Source organism: Rhinatrema bivittatum, chromosome 8 (assembly GCF_901001135.1).
Source record: "Rhinatrema bivittatum chromosome 8, aRhiBiv1.1, whole genome shotgun sequence".
Classification (NCBI taxonomy): Eukaryota; Metazoa; Chordata; class Amphibia; order Gymnophiona; family Rhinatrematidae; genus Rhinatrema; species Rhinatrema bivittatum.
Genome location: NC_042622.1, coordinates 151,307,368 through 151,331,347, shown reverse-complemented (window position 1 = coordinate 151,331,347; position 23,980 = coordinate 151,307,368). Strand labels below are relative to the sequence as shown.

General features: G+C 42.8%; 1 protein-coding gene across 4 annotated transcripts in view; it reads right to left on the bottom strand.

The window, feature by feature from the left end:
* PC (pyruvate carboxylase) overlaps nt 1-21,605 on the bottom strand; it is a 582,027-nt gene extending 560,422 nt beyond the window's left edge. For 2 of the 4 annotated variants that reach the window (XM_029611112.1, XM_029611108.1), the window contains exon 1: nt 21,487-21,605. The gene's annotated coding sequence lies outside the window, so the exon portion shown is untranslated. Of the gene's footprint in view, nt 1-11,104; nt 11,124-21,486 lie in introns of those variants that run through there. The other 2 variants (XM_029611109.1, XM_029611111.1) reach the window with 2 other exon arrangements.
* Nucleotides 21,606-23,980: the final 2,375 nt, after the last annotated feature.

The window sequence follows — 23,980 nt, the reverse complement described above, 5'->3', positions numbered from 1 at the left end:
ACTAAAAATTTTTTTTTTATAAAGAAGTTATTAGCTCTAACAAAACTATTAGTTTGAGTCTAAGTGGTTTTTTTTCCTATGAAATAATTCTTTATTCTTGTAAACCTTGTTGCCCACAGCTAACAACCACCCCTTACATTAAACGGCCAGTTTAGCAACTACTCTAGCGGGGACTTGGGGTGTGAGTTGTTCCCAGGGGGCGGGGTTTACAGAAAGACTAGGGGGCACCTCCATGAAGTTAGCACGTGGCACATTTAAAACTAATCAGACACAGTTCTTTTTCACTCAAAGCAAAATTAAACTCTGGAATTTGTTGCCAGAGGATGTGGTTAGTGCAGTTAGTATAGCTGTGTTTAAAAAAGGACTGGATAAGTTCTTGGAGGAGAAGTCCATTACCTGCTATTAAGTGGACTTAGAAAATAGCCACTGCTATTACTAGCAATGGTAACATGGAATAGACTTAGTTTTTGGGTACTTGCCAGGTTCTTATGGCCTGGATTGGCCACTGTTGGAAACAGGATGCTGGGTTTGATGGACCCTTGGTCTGACCCAGTATGGCATTTTCTTATAAGCTGTTTGCTCTACTAGATCTACAGAACCTTTCATCCTGCCATTCATACCATCTCATTCAGCCAAACACAACAAACCAATAAACAAAATAAAATACTCCAAGAAACGGCATCTTTGGTGCTTTCCACTATGTTTAAAATCCAAAGACATTTCCTCCAAGGTTGAGGAGCTGAGATTCTGATTTTTCTTGTGGCCAAAATGATTATACATCCTTCATTCATCCCAAATCCATCCAACTTTAAGATCAACATTTCTTTTCTAGTTAGAGGTTGGTTAAGCTTATTGAGACTATGCAAGGCATCTGTCCAATTGATTAGATAACTCAAAAAAGTTTTCAATGCCATATCTACAACTTCAGAAAGTACAAGAAAAGGTTCCACAACTGGAATCAAAGGGGAAAATCAACCAGCAATTCATGAGAGCAATCAAAAGAATATTCTTATATGTATTCATTTTCCATTGTTCAAACTATTTGCAGAGTTGATCACCCTCCAAAATGTCATGCTGGTTCTCCACTGTGACAAGGACATTCTCTCCATTGAGGCCTCAAAATGGTCTCCTTACTTTGGTCTAAAATTCAAGCTGACGAGGCCTTGCATGTAATTTCCATTAAAGTGGTCTGTCATAAGATGCTTAGACAATTTCATGAAAATATTGTATTTACAAAAATGTTATTAGACCATTTGAATACAGGAAAAAAAAATGTATTTTGCCCTCAATTAGCACTCAGTTTTGCCAGTAACAAGAGAGCAAATTTTATGCCCTTATGGTGTAGCTCAGAGTAGACTGGACTAAGTGCTTTATGATTTTCCGAAACATTAACAGGCCGATTCTGTAAAGTGCGCTCAGCCGAGCACACCGTTTTACCTGCAGTTGTGGACACGTTTTCGACTCATCCAACCACCCACCCCCACCCCTTCTGAGCCCCAAAACTAATAGCGATCACATGCAAAAACATGTTGATGAGGCTATTAGTTATGCACCAGAGATACTGAAAAAAAAAGTGCGGCCAAGCCGTACATTTTATACTCAGAAATTAACGCCTTCGCAAGGGCAGGCATTAATTTCTAGGCAGCCCGAAATTAATGCCTGCTTTTCTGTACACCCTCCAACAATATCTTAGCGATATTAAGTCTGAGAAACCAAAAATGTTTAAAAAATAGTTAAATTTTTTAATTTTTTTTAATGTGCCTACCAGTCAGGTTAGGCAAAACGGACACTCAATTTTACCGGCATCCGTTTTCCTAACCTATGCCTGTCAGCGGGTTTGGAAAACCGGCGCTCGTAAAATTGAGCGTCTGTTTCCTGAACCCGCTGACAGCCACCTCTTTTAGGTTTCTGCTGCCAAGGAGGCGCTAGGTTCGCACTATTGTCCCTAGCACCTCCTTTTTAGCGCCACTCCGCATTTAAATACAAGATCACGCACCCAGGAGAGGTGGCTGGGCGCGTGTTGGGAGAGCGGGCACTCCACACTGAGCACCCATTTTCCCGTGAACCTTACTAAATCGGCCTGTGAGTAACCAGTAAATAGTAAAAGTTCTGCACCTTCATAATGCAGGTCTTCTTTCTTCCTGTATTGTCTTCAAAAGTTTCACCTTATCTGCATCCTTTAGGATCCTGTAATAACTGGTCTCAGTCATGCTGAGTTTGCCTTGTAGATTTTAATCCTATGCACGTGGTCCACCATGATCGGTTCCATTTCCAGGAGAGATTCAGGAAACCATATTTATGCCAGTTTAAGAAGCTCAGAGTCCTTGTTAGATTCAGAGAGGCCAATAATAATGATGTTATTTCTCCTTCCTCAATTTTCTATTACTAAAGCATTTCCTCTCCACAAGAACTCTATCTGCACCTCTACGTTCCCAACCAAAATTTGTGTGGTGGCAGTCTTCGATTGGCATCGAAAAGGAGAGCACAAGCAATGGGGAGACACTGAACAGACGCTGGTGGGCAGAATGCCCCCTCAGAGCCCTTCTGTGGCAACCTCAACATTTGTGGTTACTACTAAAATATATCCCACCACCGGTCTAAACTACTATTTCAATTTGGGAGAAATGGAGGAATTTACTGGTGGGGGATAGGACATTTTTTTAGCTCCGGTGTTTCCACCAATAATAATGCAATCTCCACCAAGGGTCAGAGGAGGTATTTCACCACCTGAGAAGAGAAAGGTATAAGCTGTTTAGGACATTTATGGGCCCAGGGAGCTTTGCTATCCTTCCTGACGCTGAAGGAATTCTAATCACTTGTCCCTGGGCGATATTTTCCCCTATTTTCAATTTAGACATTTCTTTCGGTCTGAACGGATTGGACGAGAACTGGAAAGGGGCAAGACAAATGGAGAATTGGTGTGATCACACTGATACATTTAGGAGGGCGATCTCTCAAGTTTATGATTATATTAATAAAGACCCTCTAAATAAACCCGCATATATAAAAGCTTGGAAAGGTTGAACTAGATAAAACATTGCCGGAGGCTACATGGGATGCCATTTTTATGGCTACAAAGAAAGGCTCCCCTTATACTCCGCTAGCAGAGAATTGCTACAAGATATTATTCAGATGGTATTATTCACCGGAAAGTTTACATAAATTTGACTCCATAAACGACCCACGGTGTTGGAAAGGTTGCGGTCAGACGAGTACATTTTTTCACTTGTGGTGGTCCTGCCCTAAGGTGTCATCGTTCTGGACCTCCATCACTCTAATTATAGAGTCAGTCCTGGGTGAATGGTTCCCTCTTACACCTGAGAATGTTCTCTTAAACCTACCTTTTGATGGCACATCTGATTATTATGGCAGCACGCTGCGAGCTTGCTTTCTCTGGAGGTCCAACAGCATGCCTTCAGAGGTTAGTCTTCGGACGAGGTTATTCAAGATTTGGTTGTATCAGAAGGTGATTGCCCGTGCCACCAGATCCAGTCTACGATTCCTGCAGCTATGGCAACCTTTAGAGGGCATGGCACTCCCAGAAACAGGGTGAGCGGAGTGAGAATAATATAGATGAATAGATGTGCTCATGTCATTATGCTGTTTGTTCTACTTTTTTTTTTCTTTTCTCTATTATGTATTTATGGCTTAATTTGAATCCCATTGCGAAATGTTTTCTTGATCCATCAGTGGGAAGTGGGGGGAAAACTAATGATAATAGTTAATGCTTATCACACTGTTATGTGTTACTTCAATGCTGTACCTGATAAAAATCAATATCTGCGGAGCTCTCCCAAAATGTGACCTCTCAACTTGCCTGCCTGCATCTCTAGAAGTCCAAAAGGAAGAGTATGGTTTATGTAGGGTCTGTGTGTTACAGATGTGTGGAGATGTGAGTGATGTAGTGTGTTGCTAAGTAGCACTTCCCCAATACGTCCATTGTCTGCCCAACTTTTATCCAGCTAGACAGCTGGATAAATCACTTATTTGGCTATCTTGTGGCTGCTGAACTTAGGACTTATCCGGCTGAATAGCCACTTTATCTGGCTGCCACTTGAATATCAGGCCAGATATAATTAGGTAAGATGGCACCAGAACAAAAATGGCCCCCACCCCAGGAATATTTTTTTTTTTTTTTACAAAAAACAACACACAACCCACTTTACTTTTAACTTATATTATGTCTAGCTCTCTTTTACCCTCAAACTGTCTTCCTTAGATGTCATGGCTGAAGATAAGCAAAAAGAAGCTGTGAATATGGGCTTAAAGCATTTTCTGGGCAACCAAGCCAGAATAAAAATAATTCATTTTCCATACACAATCCAATACAGATGATTTTTGTTAATTTGATGTTGCTTTGCTCACATTACTGCAATAATATATAAAATGTATAATTGGGAAACAGGGTTCAAATTATATTTTACATACTATTATTTCAGCAAAAAAAATTTAGAAAAATTATACCAATATAAATATGCAAATGTATACCATACATACATATTTGTTTATCCAAATAGATATATGTATTTATTTATTTTGCATTTTTTATATACCGACAACCGCTTGCACATCGTATCGGTTAACAAATAACTTGGAACTTATAGGCTAGGCCTAATTTCAAAGATTCTCTCTTTTGGCATTAAATTAGAATCACAGGAAGATGCTGGATCTTTCCAAGATCGGATATAAAACTTAAATTACCAATTTAGTTGTACTAATACTCACTTCTCTTTTGAAATCTTGGGAAGTGATCAAAGATTGAATGTTATTAAATTAGGATGTTGGTATCCCATATTTATCATTTACTGTCTGACACACTGGATTTTACATACCTTGATCATCCTTTTACCTATAATTTTGAACTGTTTCTCATAATGTATGATCACCCCAAAGACTTCCTGTCTACTCTATGCATATACTAAAAATTCAGGACTGCCAATATTGTTTGATGACAATGAACAGAAGTCTATACAAAGTAACCACTGCAATATGATATAAACTTTATTAGCCAAATTGAATGAACTAAAAACATTAAAACTGAATTTGAATAAAAGCCATAAACAACTGGGTTGCCCTGCCCAAACATACTATAGCCTTGCTATGTATTAAAAATACAAGATACAGCAGCCAGAAACAATCTGAACCCATTTGAAGTGATTACTAGACACTCATGCCAACACCTGATGACCCCAGCTCTAAACATAAATGTGGTTTTAAACATACTTAATGATTTAATAGTACAAAAATAATTTTCAACAGATCTGTGTTGTATTCCCAAGAGCACAAGCTGACAAAGTAATGCTCCCCACTCCTACAGCCACAAACGAAAAAGCCTGAATCCACACATCAGCAGCTAAAGCTTGCACCTCATTGCTATGCCGAAAAGCAAATGACTGCATTGATGCCAGATGCCCAGAATACGGAACTGGTCAAACTGTAGCCACAAACCTATTACAACCAACATCCTACTTGTTTGACTTATCCCAGTTACTTTCCTACCCAATTGCCTCACCCTGTAACCCCACCCACCCTACATGCATCAGCACATGTTATAGCAACTAACCCACTACTTATCACGAAGTTGCAAAGCGATGTAATAAAAATATGCTTTAATATTATGTAACTAAAACACTAACCAAACGCCGTTCTGATGGCGAAACCGAATGACTGTATACAAACATGACAAAAACAAATCCTTCCATTCAATTTTACAATTATAAAGATTTGACCAGTGGGTCCACGCCAAAGAAATTTGCTCCAATTACTGCAGTTACAGACAAGGCCCATGAATGAGCCTTTGCTTCTTCTTGTTCGCAACTTCAGAGAAATCAAACTTGCAATCTTCTTTTCAACCTGCAGCAAACACTGAACACAGATGAGGCATATCTGAATCCCACTTGGGTCCTCAAGGTCCAGCGGTGGATAGGCCTTGAAATCCCTCATCTGCTAAACTCTCCAATTCTACTGGAAGAGGTCCATTGGGGCCCTGCAATAAACAAGTGCTTGCACCCCGAGAAAGACTACTTGTCCTGCGCAAAGCACGGCTAAGCACCACCCTTCTTCATTCCGATTCACTCCATCTCAGTGCTCACCAGCTGCTAAATAACTTCATCTCTTACAGCCAATCTTCTCTGAAATGGACTATAACCAACTACTGAGTTGTCTTACATCCTTCTCAGCTGAAATGTTTTCATCTAGATTATATTGGAAACAAACTGCATAAGGATGACTACCTGTAACACCTAGTAAAAATTTCACCCTTCTTGCTGGCTGAAAGAAAACTGCAACCTATGAATCCATTGCCATGTTCTCCTCCAGCCTATAAGTGGTGCTATAGGCTGCTTAGACTACCTGTTTCATCCTCCCAGCTTGGTGCTCCTCACTTCCCTCTGACAGCCATCTTCTTTCCTGTACAAACTTGCATTTATACAGAGGCATTCTCAGCAGCCAACTGGAGTTTCAAATCGTGACCCCTGGTTCTACTGATATTTTTCCCCCAATGGAAAAGGTTTGTTGTTGACCATGGATCATTAAAACTTTTCAAGTATCTGAAAGTCTGTATCATATCACCCCTGCTCCTCCTCTCCTCTAGGGTATACATATTTAGGTTCTTCAATCTCTCCTCATAAGTCATTTTATGTAGACCCTCCACCTTTTTGGTCAGCCTTCTCTGGACCGCCTCCATCCTGTCTCTGTCCCTTTGGAGATACGGTTTCCAGAACTAAACACAGTACTCCAGGTGAGGCCTCACCAAGACCTTGTACAAGGGGGATCATCACTTCCTTCCTCTTACTAGATATTCCTCTCTCTATGCAGCCTAGCATTCTTCTGGCTTTAGCTATCGCCTTGTCATATTGTTTCGCCGACTTCAGATTGTTAGACACTATCACCCCAAGGTCTCTATCCTGCTCCGTGGACATCAGCCCTTCACCCCCATCAGATACAGTTCTTTCGGATTTCCACACCCCATATGCATGACTCTGCACTTTTTGGCATTGAATTTTATTTATTTATTTTGAACTTTTCTAATCAGACATTCATGTGGCAAAATACATATCATATCTGTTTACAGTGGAACACAATATTGCAACAAGCATTACATAGAACCAGGGTTACATGGAACTGGGAAAACAGTGGATAATACTGGGGGTAGTGTTAGCAGCTGTTAACAAGAGAGACACTTAGCGAACAAAGAGACGATTAAGCAAAAAACTATAAATCAACACCAGAGAACTTTAAAATAAATATATGTACAACTCAGCTGCCATATCTTCGACTACTCTTCCAGCTTCCTTAAATCCAGTCTCATTCTCTCCACTCCTTCCGGTGTGTCCACTCTGTTTCAGATCTTAGTATCATCTGCAAAAAGACAAACCTTACCCTTCTATCCCATCCGCAATGTCGCTCACAAAAATATTGAACAGGACTGGTCCTAACATTGATCCTTGCGGCACTCCGCTTAACACCGCTCTCTTCAGAGTAAGTTCCATTTACCATCACACATTGTCTTCTGTCAGTCAACCAGTTTACAATCCAGGCCACCACCTCGGCACTCTCCTAAGCTTCTCATTTTATTCACAAGCCTCCTGTGCGGGACCGTATCAAAAGCTTTGCTGAAATCTAAGTAGATGACATTGAGCGCTCTTCCTCGATCCAGTTCCCTAGTCACTCAATCAAAAAAGTCAATCAGATTTGTCTGACAGGACCTTCCCCTGGTGAATCCATGCTGCCTCTGGTCCAGCAATTCCTCTGACTGTAGATAGTTCACTATTCTTTCTTTCAGCAGCGACTCCATTACTTTTTCCACCATAGAGGTGAGGCTAACCGGCCTGTAGTTTCCAGCCTCCTCTCTGCTCCCACTCTTGTGAAGCGGGACCATCACCGCTCTTCTCCAATTACTCGGCACCACTCCCGTTTCTAGGGATCTATTGAACAGGTCATGCAGCGGACCCGCCAGCACATCTGAGCTCCCTCAGTATCCTGGGATGAACCTCATCAGGCCCCATGGCTTTGTCCACTTTCAGTTTTCCCAGCTCTTCCCATACATTCTCTACTGTAAATGGAGTTACATCTACTCCACTCCCCTCCAGTTTCTTGTTAACTAGCGACGGTCCTTCTCCAGGGTCCTCTTTAGTGAACACCGAACTGAAGTATTCATTTAATATTTCTGCCATTTCTTTGTCTCTCTCCACACACTGATCCTTTTCACCTTTCAATTTCACTATACCACTTTGGACTTTTCTCCTTTATCTGATATATCTGAAAAATGTTTTGTCACCTCGCTTTACTTCTTTGGCGATCCTATCTTCTGCTTGACTTTTTGCTGTCTTGATTACTTTCTTCGTCTCTCTCAGTTCCATCAGATATTCTTCCTTGTGCTCCTCCCTTTGGGATCCTTTATATTTCTTAAACGCTGTTCTTTTAGCTTTTATTTTGTCAGCCACCTTCTTTGAGAACCAGATAGAAAAGTAAAGAAAAGCAAGAGAAAAATAAAACCTAACATAGATTAGTTGCCTCGGTAATTGCTCCTTTTAGTTTGGCCCACTGTTCCACATCTCTCGTTCTCCCAGCCGTCTAGTTCTTCCTCCAGGTACTTCCCCATTTCAACAATCTTCTACAAACATGAGGCATTGTACATTCGTAAATTGGGGAGTTTTAACACACCATCCCAAAGATTCAACTGGAGCTGAGATGTCCTCATACAATGTTTTCTCCAGGTCCATATAAAATCTGAGATCATTTTATTCCAAGCAGTTATCTTACGCTGCAAAACCCACAAAAGTTAGCGTTTGTAATATGTAGAGCCATTTGGGCTAGCTAGATAATCATTTTCACTAATTGGATCTTTTTTTAAAACTCAAGATATACATACTACTAGCCTTAACCACATTTTCTGGCAACAAGTTCCATAGCTTAATTTACCAGACCTTGAGCTAGGATGCTCCTGCTTGTTTTTATACCCTTCAGTGGAGTCTATAGCCCTTCTCAACCTTTTTTTTTTCTGCCAGGACACAGCTGACAGATGGTTCTCACATGTATGACACAGTGAACACATGATCATCACAGGGCTAAAGGTAAACATATACTGTGCATCTACAGGACCCATATGACTCCCAACAATGGATGGCAAACTGATATTCCCAATACAACTCACAATAAAAAAGATATTCTGGTTCTGGAGTCCTGTTCAGAAAATACAAGTCACACACACACAGAACCGACCTTCACCAAATACAGAGAAACCATATGGAGACAAACTAGAATGGAAACCCAAAACAGTCACTCTGCATGCAGTGCAAAACTGGAAAAATGGAAACAAATATAGCACCTAACATACTCCCAAGATCTGAAATAATGCATACAAACTAGTTCGGACAAAGTTATATCTGCATTATGGAACGCACTTCGGAGCAGAAGTAAACTCCATGTGCCAGCCAGCTGCCGACCCGCTCTTCCCCGGGATGTCTAATGGTGCTGTCGCAGCCCTCCCTTTTTCTTTGGCCCAGCACTTCTGCGCGTATCAGGGGTTACGCATGTGGCCAGGCCCTTTCGAAAATGCACGCGGCGTGCACAGGGCACCGCTATGTGCATAACCCCCGAATTTTCCACATGCAGAGGTTTTAAAATTCTAGCTTGAGTGAAAAAGAATTTACTTCAATTTGTTTTAAATAAGCTACTTGCTAACTTCATGGAGTGCCCCCTAATCCTTCTATTATCTGAGAGAGTAAATAACCGATTTACATTAACCGGTTAAGTCCTTTCATGATTTTGTAGGCCTCTATCATATCCCCCCTCAGTCATCTCGTCTCCAAACTGAAAAGCTCTAACCTCTTTAGCCTTTCCTCATAGGGGAGCTGTTCCATGCCCCTTATTTTGGTCACCCTTCTCTGCACTATTTCTTTTTTTGAGATGTGGCGACCAGAGTGGCATTCAGTATTCAAGGTGTATTCTCACTATGGAGCAATACAGAGGAATTATAACATCCACCATTCACTGCATCAGTATTGCACCATGTGTTCATGCGCTGTGCATCATGGGGTCATGCAAAGGAACAGCTGCATCAAATGACAGTACATGGAAGCTTTGAGGAACACAGAGGAAAATGTGGGCCACATGCTTCGCAGGCTTCAGTGCCCCAGAATGTCGAGTGGACCAGCAAGATGTGCGTCAGATGACCTGAAACAGCATAGCTGGAGTGCTCCCATTCATTATGCATCAAGCAGGTTGATGCACCTTGTGCAGATGATGGTTGCGTCACTAGTGCCGATACTGACTGATGAATATTAGGTGTTTGCTTAGTTCCTGCGCAGAAAGAAAGGTAAAGGATACAGATTTCCTGGTTAGGGGTAGTTTAATTTGGGAGAGAGTGAGATTAAGCCAAGATGGCTCCTCCTGGGACTCTATTTCCCAAGTGCCATTCTAAAGCAATTTCTGGGAGGAACTAGTTCAAGCTCAGCCCCTCAGAGTAGCGTGTTACCAAGTGAAATAAATGAGGAAGCTTTAGCAGGCAGCACCATTGAGGAAACCTCAGAGGATGATTCAGAGTCATTACCTACAGACACACCATGCTTTAAGATAAGTTGCTTATTTCATTAAGTAAAAATGAGATGTTTTCTTCTACTCAATTACACCCTGGAAAGGGAATAAAGTGCTATACGAAACAGGATTGGGAAAACAACGCAACCCAGGGTGAAATGCTGCTGGATTTAAGAAATGGAATTTTTGAAAACTGTTTGCATCCTTAAGAAGTTAAAGTGGATAGTGAAAGTGTGAAAGTTTTACAAGCGAGGCAACTAACGACGTGTCTCTAAACTGGCTTCTTTGTAATGTGGATATTGGAACAGTGAATGATTGTGCCAGCCTTCCATTATTTTCCCCTATGAACTGCAGTGACTACTGATTTAAAAACTGCTTTTTGAGAGAGCGAGCGAGCTCAGGCTTGTTATGAATCCATTAGAAATGTGCCTGCTGAGTTCCAGATGACTGCCGAACTACCAATCTCCTGCTTTAACCACTTAAAGTGGTTTCAAGGCAGTTAAAGCTATGAGCTTTAGAGAGAAAAGAAAAAAAACTCTCTCTTTAAAGAGAGAAAGGAAGTTCTTACCTTGTTGAGATGTGTGACCAATTATAATAAGGAGAGGAAGCTGGAAGAGCTTAGGTTCCAGCACTGCTCCTTGCCTTTCCGGAACTGAAGGATTACAGGCTGTGTCACTTTTTTTTTCTTAAACAAAGATCTGATCTGTACAGATTTATGGTGAAACCAGATCAGGGGAAAAAAAAAAAAAACAACTGACTGTATGCTGCCAAGAATTAAATTTGAGCTAAGCTCTTGATTTTGGACTGAGATCCTTCCCATAAGAGACTGGTTTTCTTGTTTATTTTTCTGTAAATTATTCTAATAGAAAGAACAAGTATGTTTTACCTCAAAAGAGGGATCTGAAATGGAGATGGTGTTTGAATGTGTAACCTGACCAGGATGGAACTAACTGTGAACTCTGACTTAAAAAGAATTTTTTTTGTTAAAGGATAATAAGACTCTGCACTAAATGCGTACAGTTGTGCTCATAAGTTTGCATACACCTGGATGAATTTGTAAGATGTGTAGCATTTTAAGAAAACAGACTTGTTTTCTCTGTTCACTTTTTTAAAATATATATTTTATTAATTTCCACATAAATCATTACAAGCATTAGAATATCTTGATTTGAAATACAGAGAAAGTTAGTACACTTCAACTATTCTAGTCAGAATGATCAAAATTATTAATATACAGAAGAAATAATTAAATTAACTTCTTTCTGTTATTAGTCCTCAAAATTGGGACCACTACCCAATTGCAGGAAAAACTTTACAGCATAAATAAATGGAAGAGCTCATTAATATTCATTCAGGACTAGTACCAGTATTGAGTCTATTCTGTCATAATCGGTGAGGAACATTTTACAGGAATAATCTTATTTGACAGAAACATAGAGAGCTGGTTGGGCATAAAGAAAATATGTGTAAGACCTTGATGTCTTACCATACACTTACAAGGAAATTTGAGCAAATATGAGGCTCCCACATCAATCACTCTAGGTTTTAATATTAGAAATTGTCATCTTTCAGAGTTTGCAATTAGAGTTTGTTCTATCTGATTCAGCGATTTTCCCCTATACCCAATTAGCTCATTTCTATGCTAAAGAGTCACTCAGGGATCCTCTCCAACGGGAGGAATCAGACTTTGAAAAACTATGCTCTAGGGCGGACAGAGTCAGAAAGGTAGTATCCTTGATATATACCAAGCTCTGTCAAAAGGCACAGACCAAGGCTTCCCACATTAAGGCATGGGAGTCAGATTTAGGACTAGAGATATCCCCCAGAAAATGGAAGGTGATATATGGCTCCATGGGCAGGGGTTTTATAGCTGCAAACTTAGTGGAAAATGCCTTTAAACTTCTGTATCGCTGATACTTATATCCACAAAAGCTGAATGTTATGAATAGGACTATAAGCCCCTTATGTTGGAGGAAGTACAAGGCCGCAGGATCCTTTCTCCACATGTGGTGGGAGTGCCCTGCAGTACGCACACTATGGAGTGAGATTAATGACTAGCTCCTAGTGATGGGGATAACACGGGATCCATTGTCCATTAAACAAGCTTTACTGGGAGCCTTGATTTCAAATCTATCTAACAGCGCCAACACCTTGGTTAAATATGTATGCACTGCCACACGCTGCGAAATTGCAAAAAAATGAGCCACACAGATTATTCCGAGTCTTACAGAAATACAACACAGGGTGGAGTCAATTTAACAACAAAGATTTCAGCACATAAACATGACACGCTGTCTAAATTTCAGTCAACTTGGCAGGCGTATGAGACGTGGAAGAATCATGATATGAACTCGGCTGACTGTCAAGGGGGCGATAATGCATGGGCCATTTATTTTAGCAAACTATTTCACACTATGTCTACTAGGATTCCACTCACTGACCACTAATCTGAGATTTTACTGATACTTTTATACTTCCTGCACGAGTACACCAGCAGGGAAGGGAATTGAGGAGGGGACACCGAGTCTAATGTGAGTGTCACTAAGGCTGCAAGATCAGACGTACTGGTTTCTCACACATGATGGTTTAGTTTTACTATATGTTTTCATACTCGTATATTTTAACAGTACTCCCAATGTTACCTCATGTTCACTATATTATTTGTAGTACCAGTTTTGTTGACGTACTATTGTACATTTTTTATGACACTTAATAAAGTTTTACATTTCAAAAAAAAAGAAAATGTCTTCTTTTTTTGTTACCCTAGATAAGTCAGGGAAAACACTGACCTTTAGATTTAGAAATTTAGCAGAAGAATTTCTGAAATACATTTTGAGTATCCACTGTTTGTCTTCCTCTAAAAGAAAAGATACCACCAGAGTTGCTGGAGTAACTTGCTTCTCTCTAATGAGATCTCTCAGATCTCAGACACATTTAATAAAGGAGGCTTTATGCCAAGAGGAATGGGCAGCTTTATCACATGAGAATATAAAGGGCCTCATTCACAACTATCACCAAAAAACTGCAAGCTGTCATTGGTACAAAAAGGGGGCAATACCCAATATTAAGAAATAAGGGTATGCAAACTTTTGAACAGGATCATTTTATTTTTTCCTTTATTGCTATGGTTTAACGATTGTGCTATTCTGCAATGCAGAATAGCTTAATTTGAAACACATTAAAAAATAACAGACGTGTTTTGTCTGATCACTCATTTACTTAAAATGCTATACATATTACAAAAATTCTGCCTGGGGTATGTGAACTTATGAGCACAGCTGTATATTAAGACCAGACAGGGGTTCTAAGCCCAGCCATAGGAATACTGAAGCTTCATTGATTACATTGATATAAAGGAAAAAGTTCCCATAGCCTTAAGGCTCTTCCATAGGTCCTGAGGCACATCTCGGAATTAAGACTACTGCAGCCTTGCCTACCCATACCGGTGGCAGTGGGATCCAGGGGCCGGTGTGATAAGCTGCCCAGGGTGCTGCCTTAGCCCTGTACAGGGGTGATCCTGCAGCCGGTCTACTAAGAGTTTCTGCATGTCAACAGGGCACCGGTGAGCCAAGACAGGCTTGATTCTTGATATACTCCTACAGGTACTGTTACATTGCAAACTGGTGAAAACACCACACCCAGTAGAGACACATACACCTCAGGTGTCGCATTAATCACAATAACGCACTGCACTTTAGAGTGCTTCTGCTTCTTCAATGCAGGCTCCAACTGATGCTGCTGCTTCTTCGATGCACGGTGGCTTACAATATTTGACCCCATGGCTTTCGCCTGAGCAGCTCCTCTTGCTCTACTCTTTACCCGGCAAAGCAGATGACACTGCTCTGCAGGAAGTGGACCTACTGGGACTCCAGAGAAATTTACACAGCTCCTCAGTCCTAATCGCCCTGAAACATTAGGAATGCGAGGACATTTGTCCAGGCATAACAATTTTTCTGGTCATGTTTCAGCCAGAGACGTCTTCTGGCCTGACATGTTGAAGAGGCAGGGCCTTGAGAAAAAAACGTTTCTTTTTATTTTGTGTAGCACTGAAAAGTACCGTTGTGGGTGCTGCAGAGGCAGCAAGGCAACTATTAATGAAAAAAAATTGAATTTAGAAAGTTTTAAGAAGCTGAAGAAAATTTTGAAAGGAGAGACCAAATACACGTCCATGCTTGTGCTCACACAAAACAAATAACCAAGGACGCTCAAATGGCAACACCACACAGGAACATCTGTACATGCTCAGTAGAGCTCAAAGCTCTACTAGCTTGGAGAGACAAGTCCTTTCACTTCCGCCAGATGACATCACCTACATGTAACGGCTAATTCAGCCTGATTATCAACTGAAAAAAGGAGATACCACCTTCGGACGAAAGGAGTGGACTGGTTTAAAAGTGACTGCATGTTGAGATAATACCAAATAGGGCATTCTACAAGAGAGAGATACTTGTAATTCCAAAATGCATCTAATCAAACATTAACAAGAATGCTGTCTTTAATGAGAGGTTTTTGATGGAGGCTCTCCTCAAGGGTTCGATAGGTGCTCCCACCAAGGCCATACAGACCAGGTTAAGGTTCTATTGGGGAAATATTGGTCTAATCTAATCATGTCTAACCTGCTTCACCCCTCTCATAAAGCACACTGCATCAAGGTGCATGGCAACCTGAGTACCTATAATGCAGCCCTGAAACAGGATATGGTTGCCACCTGGAATCTTTGCGAAATGAGGGCTAGGCTCTTGTCCAAGGCCTTCTATAGGAAGTCCAGGATTCATGACTCATCTGCAATCCATGGAGAAACTTCATTCTCTTGGCAGTTTGCCTCAAACAACCTCCAGGCTCTGACAGACTATAGAGGTTGAGGTCTTACATACCTTAAGAATTATTGTGGCCACTACTGCTTGCAAGTATCTGCTGCTTCGCAGACATGCCCTTTCATGGGCCAGGCTGTATGCCAATATAGAGCGCAAATTCCTGTCAGTATTGGGCCTTGACCTATCTGTTCTTTCGATTGTGCCAGGTAAGTAAGTATTTCTGCTAGGCAGCTCCTCTTCTGTTTCTCACCTTGTATTTCCATGTACCTCACCCAGGGCTTGATTCTGTGTGACAGGTGGAATCAGGTCACTGTCCCCTTGAATTCCCCCCGTTATCTTTAGCCAGAAAGCCCTCTGAGGCAATGTGTGTTGGTTCTTGATTGTGTTTCGCACTATATGGATATTGCATTACTTCTTTTACTCCTTCTTCAGGGGTCTAATGATCCCACTAATATGGTCCCCCACCCAACCAGGTGGGCCCTTCCTGCTTCCTTGTCAACCGATTTTACTAGATGGGTTTGTATGACTGGAGCCCAGTGAGTCCTTGGGGCAATTATTGGTTTAATTCCCCAACACCGATGCCAGGCAATCCTTTTTTTTTTTTTTTTTTTTTTTTTATTGCTGCTCCTTCTTCGGGAGTCTAGAACAGGCCAACTAACCCTGCCCTTCCTTGGCCCCTTCCTTGCCCTTTCTTGGTCCCTTAAAGTAAATGCACATTATACCCTCTTCCCCAGGGGCAGGATTCAAACTACCATGTCCACCCCTGTAACCTGTGTAGGAACATTTTTTTGCACTGTAGACGTGAGGGAAAACCAAACATTCTTAATGTTAAGGCAGAGCCCTTGAGCACATACCCTTTTGAATTTATATTCAGGACACTTTAGTCTGCTGGAACATGTGCCCCCTCCGTGAAATACCAAAGTCTGGGCTTACTGCAGATGGGCCTATGGTATATGACTGAGCAGAGCAGCTACCAACTACAGATGAATCAGTCCTCAGCTTCTTGGCCCTGCAGAATGACAAACCTTCCCTTAGATGCTTGTGAGGCAGCTATCCCTGGCTCCTTGCTCTTATGCTTAAATGAACTGCTGCCTTCTGAGTCCCTGCATGTTCCACTGCACTCTATCCTCTGGTAGCCTTTGTGGCTTGGTTTCCCCCAGGTCTTTTATCAGCCTCTCCAACACCTCTCCAAAAAGGAGTCCCCACTTGAAGAGAAATTTACACACGTGTGCCTTAGATAGATTCAACTGCCCAATTGCGAAACCACAGCAGCTTTCTGGTTGCCATCCCAAAGGAGACCAACCTTGATGATAGCCTGACCACGAAATACAATATATCTGCCAAGAAGGCTACTGCTGACGCAAAGCGGGCTGTTTCCTAGCTCTCTGGCAATCGCTATACCCAGCACAGGGCAGCCAGTACTGCTACGTGGCCCCCACAGATTGAAGCTTGGATTGCCTATTTTAAGGCCACCTCTATCTTCTTATCCAGGGGGTTCTTCAGAGCCAACCTCTCTCTACCAGAATGTTTTTATGGGCTACGGTAGACATGGCCTTAGGACTTGTGTCCACTTATTCATTTCATCCTGTCCACACCATCTGCCTCAGGTCGTCGTCATATAAACAAAGAGTCCTTGAGAGCTTCCTAACCCCTGTAAGATGGCATAATCTTTTGTTAGGTCCCCTGCCTTTGTACTTGCTGTCGTCAAGGTTGTCTGAACACTGAATCCCCCCTGATCTCAGACAGGAACCCTGTTTGTTGTCTTTCAGAAAAAAAAAAAAAAACTCAAGACCTGGCTCTTTCAACAAGCCTTCCCCTAACCCAGACTTACACCAGCTAAGCCATGTCAGCCTTGCCTCAGATCATGTACCAAAGCCTCTATTCAATGCAAGCCATCTCGGACATTGTAACTGATCATGGCACGCCACGTCAAACTCTGTAAATAATTGCTTTAACTACCAAGTTTCCTATCTACTACAGCTTCCTCTTCTTCCGAGTTCCATCACCCTTGTTTTATTGTAACTTTTTACCTCTTCGTTGTGGTTAATGTCAATGTTATGGTTAATGTTAAATCCCCCTGTTCCCTGTAAACAGATATGATCTGTATCATGAATGTCGGTATAAAAAAGTACTAAATAAATAAAATAAATAAGTGCTGTGAGTTCTCTCCTTTGAAACACTCTAACCACTGAGGAGTCTTCCTTCCCCGAAGAGCATTGCTCTTCTTCCTGGGAACTCAGAGGGGCTGATTAATCCTCCGCCCACCCTTCCTTCCCAGTGACTGGGGCAATGGTGATCCTGGGAGAACCCCTTTGCATATTCCATGGGCATTTAATGGCTCCTGTTCTATCACCCAGAGACATCTGGTCTAGGGATTTTGCTCCTACCGAGAATCCCGATTTCTGCATCGTGCAAAAAGGGGGTGAGCCCCTGCCAGGTCTTGAGGAGACTAACATAGGCTCCCGCTCTGGGCCTAACAACTTATTTCCTTGGGCTGCTTCCATGTCTCCCTCTATAAAAGAGGCTACCATGGTTAATTGCCCTGGGGTGAGGCTCTCCTTTTCCCCGTAGGTCAAGGGGAGCAATATCCAGTACAAATATATGGGCACCTTCCAGGCACCACAGGAGCTACATCTGCAGCCTGTGTGTGTTTATAGGCAATATACCTTGTGTGGAGAATACCCGTAGGACCCAGCTCCAAATCTGCTAGTGTGGCTTTTTTTTTCCCTAAAGACACCTGTAATAGGATGAAACTGTGCCTCTCAAGCATGCTCCTCCAGCACTTGCAAATGCCCCCTTTTTTTTTTTTTTTTTTTTAATTTTTTTTTTTTTTTTTAATACAATCCAATGTGCTACCACTGTCACGTGGGCTTATCACCAACCCGCAACATGGCGTGGTAGTCTGCTGCATCACATGTGATTCCCCTTCAGGACTACTCATCACTTCCAGGGCAAAAAACGTTCTCATTGGTTGTCTCACCACTGCACTATGTAGCTGAACCGAGTATGGCTTGCCAGAGTCCCTCTCACATTCTCTCAGTAGAAAACCTCTCCTCTGTATTTTTTAAATTATTTATTTATTTATTTATTTATTAACTTTTATCTACCGACATTCGTGAAGCACATCATGCCGGTTTACAATGAACTCAGGTGGGAGATACAGTATAACAAAATGACAATAAAACAGTAGCTTTCATCACCTTGTCTCCAGGAGCTTTCATCACCTTGTCTCCAGGAGCAAGGAAGCTCTTCTGCTAAGCAGCACACCATGGACAGGTGGGTTAGGGAGGAGGGAAACCCTTTGACGACTTGGGGCCAGGCATGAGGGATGGGCTGAATGTGCATGAGCCAGTCATTCCACTGCTCCTCTCCCTCACCCACCATCAAACCTACCCAAAAGAAAAAAAAAAGTGTTGTCCTGCCTTTTCTTCTCACTAATTGTTTTCCATCTTTGGACAGGCGCTCAAAGGAAAATATTGCTGCTGGCCCTGGCTCAGGGGGATGTTTAGAGAAGGGGCTGTTTTAAGAGAGGAATCAGATGCAACCAGTTTGAAGGTTGGATCAGCTGGAAAGGGATTAGATATGAAGGGTAAATAAAATGACTGGGGATAAGAGGGGATCAGCTAGAGAGATGAAAGAGAAAGGCTGGGAGGTGATAGGGATGAGAGATAGAATGAAAAAGGATCAAGTTGGGAGTTTATAACAAGGGTTTGGGAGTGAGAGAGGATCAATTGGGGAGATGCAAAAATGGGATGAAGGGGGGGTGGACTAGAGAGGTGAGAAGGCCTAGGGAATGTAAGAGGGAATCAGCTGGAGGAGTAAAGGTGGAGAGACAGGGTAGGGTCTGCTGCATGCCTGGATTTGTCAATAGGCACACTAGGCCTATGCCTAGGGCTCAGAAATCGGAGGGGGGGGGGGGGGGTGGCAGCGAGCTGAAGATTTGCTGCTTTTCAGTTGGGCTGAATCTCATTCAGCAGAGAACAGCCTTCTCCTTCCTGATGCATCACCTCCCCTCCAGGCAGCATACAGGGAACAGGAGAGCCTGCAGCAGACAAAACAAAGATGGATTATTTTGGGGAGACTAAAGAGGCTGAATATAAATCATTGGAGAGTGAGAATAGAAACTGGGGGGATTGACTAGTGGTATAGGTCTGTGGTGGGAGGGTGAAGGGTGTGTGCGCGTGATGTTAGGGAGGAGGATGCAAGGAGGAACAGGACTGGAGCATGGTAAGGACACCTCCTGCCTCTCCTCCCCACCCACTACAATTCAAATCCTCCCCTCTTGATCTCAGATTCTATCCCCAAGATCCTAAACCTCCCTTCCTCTCTCTTTTCTCCATATTCTGAAACCCACTCCCTAACCCTTCCTACTTCCTCAATACAAGATCATCTCTCTCCTCTTACCCATCACATATTCCTAATCCTCTTTCCTTTTCACATGCCCCCCTCCCTTTTTTTTAATTTATTTAGCATTTTTTTTTATATACCGAGGTATAGCATAGTTGCCTTCACTCCGGTTTACATAAAGAACAACTTGTTACATTGAAGGATTTTTTAAACTTTAAATTTAACAATTATGGGAAATGGCATCAAAAAGAAGAGGTACTCGTGAACATAGAGTACACAGGATAGGTACACTGAATAGGTAGACAGAGATAACTGAGTTCTTCATAAAAAGGGAGCATCAATAGCTTGAAACAGTTGAGCTTGTCTAAGGGGAATAGTGGAAGTTGGCAGTTTATGGGATTATAATATAAAGTCATTGAGAGCTGTCCTAGTACTCACTGAGATGATAGTTGCAGTAGAAGGGAATATCTGAGAAGCAGAGGTTCACAAGAACAGACCCAGAGGGGTGGGTACCCTAGGCGTCAGAGTTGTAGAGCAGTTCCCTGAATGGTGAACAGGAGTGAAGCAAGACTCAAAGGAGTGAGTGTCTTGGGCGTCCTTAGTAAGTAGCAATACGCTGGCGCATGGACAGTAAAGAGGCTGGTTTGTTTTTTTTTCTCCTCATCCCATTCCTGATCCCCCTTCTCTTCCCCTCTCCATCTCCTCCCTGGACTGATTGCTGCTTTTCTTTACCCAATAAAAATATAAAATTATACTAATTGTGTAAAATCTACTTTAATTTTTATAATGCCATATAAAAGATAGAAATGTATGCCAATCTGCTTTTGAATCTTTAAGTGTTTGCCATCACATGATCTACCACTGAGTTGCTATAGGAAACTAGGGAACTGTGCCATAGACCTTTTGCTCCCTGTTGTCCATCCTCGGGGAAGGAGGCTACAGCATCTACAGTACCTGGGGGCACCCAAACCCTAAATCTGTCACTGGTCTGCTGGAGGGGAGGAGGTTGATAAGATCAGCGGTAAAGGTTGAGGGACAGGATCAGCTGGAATGTGGGGAGGTTGAGAAAGAAGTGATTATTAGAAAGAAGGACCGTAGCCATTCTTCTGGAATCATGGGAATTTTTAAAGTGCTAAAAGTTTGGGAAGCCCTGCATTACATGATCGTCCTGCACAATGCACACCTCTGCAGGACCTTTCAAGTCATATGGCCCTCATACATAAGAACATAAGAAAATGCACCATTACCTGACTGCCTTGCATATTACAAGCCATAATGAGTCTCCTACACCTTGCAAGTTATTACATGACCTACTCTACATTTCACACTATTCCATGGCACGACAAGCCTGTACAATCACTGCATGACGTTACATCATTGCAGGACCCTAACGCACATTACACAACACAAGCACACGTGGCCTTGCAAGTTGTTATATGACCGTTCTGCATCTCACAAACCATGGACATCTTCAAGTCACACCACGGCCCTGTTGCATGATACAAATCATGGCATAAACCTATAGGACCTTACCCATGCCATGACTCATCTCCAAGTTACGCGACCTTAGCTTTCCCAGCATAACAGTACACGCCGCTCAGGGAATACGGTAAACTGAGGAAGTACCCACCCCTCCCTCTCGCAACACAACCAACACGTGTGAAAGAGACGATACCGAAGCAAGTGTACGCCGCCACAACCAAGTCTGCTATCATCACAGCCGCTTCTTTGCAACGCAGCGGAATTCAGCACCGTCCGCACCTGGGGGGCAGGGGCTGACTGTGCTCACCTGTTTCAAGCGTGGCGTCCCCAGACACTTACTTCCAGTAGAGCCGTCCAAAACCACGTCGCTTACAACCCCGCCTCCCCGCCAACATCATCAGCGCAAAGCAAAAACCTTTATCCCCACCCCCACAGCTATCACTGGCCGCCGGCATGTGCCCTCGCGCGGCACGTTCGGCAACCACATTGGCCAGAAAAGCCGTCCATCAAACGATTACTTAACCCTTAAAAGGGACTTCATAAAAGTGGCCGCTGCCAACCGACACCCAGAAGAAAAGGGTGAGGCTTTACTGCTTCTTAAGACTCTTCTCCTGTCTTCGCGACAACGCACCGCCCACTGAATAAGCTCTCTGATTGGTTCTGGGCGGTGTGCATTCTTCGGAAGAATACTGAGTATTTCCATCTCGAGCTGGGAAAGGCTGGTCAAGGCATGGCCAAACGAAAGGCAATAATCTGTGCGCTAATAAAATGTGCGCTGCTTTTTACCGCACATTTTTAAAGCCCAGATTATTATTTTTTAACTCTCGGTGCAGTAAACTAATGCTATAGTAATGCATCGGGAGTTTAAAAATGCGCCAAAACTTTGAAATGTGCGTTCGGCACAGGCTGAATGCACGTTTTAATTCAGGGGCTGATGCAATACAGTGCCCTCAACCGAGCGCACTGTCGGGGCGATGCAGTAAAGTGCGCTCAGGCTAAGCGCACTCAGGCCGATACAGTAAAAATCGGTGCGCGCGATTCATAAGAACATAAGAACATGCCATATTGGGTCAGACTAAGGGTCCATCAAGCCCAGTATCCTGTTTCCAACAGTGGCCAATCCAGGCCATAAGAACTTGGCAAGTACCCAAAAACTAAGTCTATTCCATGTTACCGTTGCTAGTAATGGCAGTGGCTATTTTCTAAGTCAATTTAATTAATATCAGGTAATGGACTTCTCCTCCAAGAACTTATCCAATTCAGTAAATTAATTTATTTAAATTAGGGCCCTTTTTGACAGGAGCTGCAGCTGTCAGCGGGTTTGACAGCCAACGCTCAATTTTGCTGGCATCGGTTCTCAAACGCGCCGACAGCCATGGGTTTGGAAACCGGACGCCGGCAAAATTGAGCATCCAGTTTTCAACCCGCGGACCCATTTTAAATTTTTTTTTTTTAATTTTTAACTATTTGTAACTTTTGGGACCTCCAACTTAATATCGAGCGCTTTCCCGGTGCCGAGAGAAATTAATGCCTATCTTTGGGTAGGTGCTAATTTCTGAAAGTAAAAGGTGCGGCTTGGCTGCACATTTTACTTTCTGTATCGCACGGGCATAAGTAATAGGGCCATCAACATGCATTTGCATGTTGCGGGAGCTATTAGTTTCGGGGGGGGGGGGTTGGATGCGCGTTTTCAGCTCGCTATTATCCCTTACTGAATAAGGGGTAAAGCTAACGCGTCGAAAACGCGCGTCCAAATGCGGGTTAACAGTGCGCTCCGGCGGAGTGACTGTTAGCCCCCGTTTGGCCGCAGGTTTTCAACGCGCTATTTTTACCCCTTATACACGGGCCGATACAGTACAACTGTTAACCCGCGTTTGGACGCGCATTTTCGATGCACTAGCTTTATCCCTTATTCAGTAAGGGGTAATACTGCGTCAAAAACGCGCGACCAACCCCCCCCCCCCCCCCGAAACTAATAGCGCCCGCAACATGCAAATATGTTGATGGCCCTATTAGTTATTCCTGCGCGATTCAGTAAGTAAAATGTGCAGCCAAGCCGCACATTTTACTTTCAGAAATTAGCGCCCACCCAAAGGTAGGCGTTAATTTCTGCCTGCACCGGGAAAGTGTACAGAAAAGCAGTAAAAACTACTTTTTTGTACACCCTCCGACTTAATATCATGGTGATATTAAGTCGGAGGTCCCAAAAGTAAAAAATAATAAAAAATAAAAAAATTTAATATCAGCCCGCGGCTCGCGGGTTGAAAACCGGATGCTCAATTTTGCTGGCATCCGGTTTCCGAATCCCTGGCTGTCAGCGGGCTCGAGAACCGACACCGAAAAAATTGAGCATCGGCTGTCAAACCCGCTGATAGCCGCCGCTCCTTTTACCGCAGGCCCTAATTAGCATATTTTTCTTTAGTGGATCGCGCATCCAAGACATTAGCCTGTGCACGCGCCGGGAGAGCGGGCGCTCGCCGGCTCTCCTGAGGGTTTTTCTGTATCAGCCCGTGTATAACCTGCAGTCGGACGCAGGTTAAATAGACACTAATCCACCCCCTAATGCAATAGGGGGATTAGCGCCTATTTAACGCACGTGCGATGCGGAGTGAATGTAATAGCGCTGATCACATGCAAATGCATGTGAATGAGGCTATTACTCATTTACTCCAATGCAAAAAAATAAATGTGCGACTCAGACGCACATTTTTCGCTCAGAAATTAATGCCTGCCTGGAGCAGGCATTAATTTCTGCTTTTCTGTACTTCTTTAAAAGTTTAAAAAAAAACCTCAGCTGGCCA